This window comes from Pteronotus mesoamericanus, unplaced genomic scaffold, assembly GCF_021234165.1.
Source record: "Pteronotus mesoamericanus isolate MK-2021 breed Mesoamerican mustached bat unplaced genomic scaffold, CSHL_Meso_final contig_130, whole genome shotgun sequence".
In the NCBI taxonomy this organism is placed as follows: domain Eukaryota; kingdom Metazoa; phylum Chordata; class Mammalia; order Chiroptera; family Mormoopidae; genus Pteronotus; species Pteronotus mesoamericanus.
Window position 1 is genome coordinate 17,119,455 of NW_026555060.1, and position 1,836 is coordinate 17,121,290.

The 1,836-nt window shown below is 37.3% G+C and overlaps 1 pseudogene; it reads left to right on the forward strand.

The window, feature by feature from the left end:
• The first annotated feature begins 225 nt into the window (after window positions 1–225).
• LOC129084298 (transcription elongation factor A protein-like 8) lies at window positions 226–578 on the forward strand (annotated as a pseudogene).
• The last annotated feature ends 1,258 nt before the right edge of the window (window positions 579–1,836 follow it).

Genomic DNA, 1,836 nt, shown 5'->3' on the forward strand with positions numbered 1-1,836 from the left:
CATAACTTCTTTAAAAATAGCAAATCAGGCATTTGCAGAAGTCATTATAGTCTGAGGCCTGTTTCCCTGTAGCAGCTCCCTATTGCTGGGGGAGAAGAGTGCCCAGGATCCTTTCAGGACTCTTGGTCTTTGGGGCATGACATAAATTGAGTAAGGGAAGGAGAAAAATCCCCTGGGTCCAAGCAGGATTAATTTATCCAAAAAGGAAATAGAAAAATACTCAGTATGCAAAAGTCTTATGAAGAAAATGAAGGAAAACCACAGAATAAGCCAGAGGCTGATGAAGGCCAGCCTTCAGAAGATGTACCACAGGAGGCAGAAGAAAATCCTCAATTTTCAGAAAAGGTGTAAGCCAGGAAGCAGAAGGAAACCTTAGAAACGGGATGACTAATTCTGTTCAGGGATTTAAAGAGGACAGTCCTGTTAGGTATTTGGACCCTGAAGAAATGCTAAGAGGAGTAAATGAGTTAGAAAGGCTTAGGGAAGAAATAAGAGGAGTAAGAAGCAAGTTTGTGATGATGCATTGAAAGCAAAGGCATTCACACAGACGTCCTTATCCTGTGTGCCTTAGGCCTTGAATTCTTTTTTTTTTTTTTTAAATCTGATGTATAGCCTGGCTCCTGCTTTCTTTCTTTTAACATTTTTTGATGTATCTTTTACCTTTGTTTTACTTTTAATCATCTGGTGGAATTTTGTTTTAGGTAGTTTCCTTGTTACCGTCATCTTACTGGATTTTGTATTTTGACTCATTCCCTAGTTCTATTTTTCGATTGGGAAGTTTCACAAAAATGCATGAAAATATGTATCCCATATTATAAAGTAAAACATAACAAGTTACAAAGCAAGATATTTAGTATCAACTTACATTATGTAGGATAAAAATCCCAAAGTCTGTGTGTTCATGCGTGTGTATGTACATACAGACATACATCGAAAACTTAACTGTGCTTATTTCTGTGTGAGGTGAGTTTTCTTTTTGCTTTTATGTATTTTTTAATAAACACGTGTCACAGACAGAATTAAAATTTTCTAAATACTGAAGAGAATCAAGTAACTTGCAACAAGCTTATTAGAGCAAGGGGGGCACCTAAACTCTTGATGAAATAACTACTAAAATGTAAGGTTTAAAGCACCACTGGATCTTGTAGCCAGAGGAATAAAACTGGTAATTATTACAGACAAAAAAATATCAAATTATAATGATAATCTTATCAAAAGAGGATAATGTGAAAAATAGAGTGAAATACCATAAAAGTGGCATTACAGGCTTTCAAGTAATTTGTTCTATGGGATAAATAATAATATAGACTATATGCCAGGTAAGAAGAGATATGCCTTAAGATATGTATCTTCATGACAACTCTCCCAGGTAAGTACTATTATTCCCTTTTCACAAATGAGGAAACTGAAGCTGAGAGAGTTTTAGTCTCTTACCCAAGGTAACATGCTGTAGTAGATTTATACTGTGTCAGTTTAGCTAAATTGGAATTACATTTCCTAAGATTCCCCTGTTTGTATGATTCTCATTTGAAGTTGACGCAAGACAAATCTGTGCAAGCTTTGGAATGTAGAAGTGAGGCAGCAGCCATGACACAAAGCACACTGTTGCTGATCTCCTGGTTTACCATGTTGGCTTTGGGCAGCAAGCAGTTCCCTCAGTTTCTGCCAATATTCTCCAGGCATTCTCAGTCCTGGGCCAGATTAGATGCAGTGAGAGACAATAAAAGCCAACACACTGTGTTGCTATTTCATGTCCAGCTTTTCTTACCAACAGCCTGTTCTTCTGGTCTGCAGTGATGTCAGGCCCACCAGCTGAGGAATCAGCTTTCCATAGAA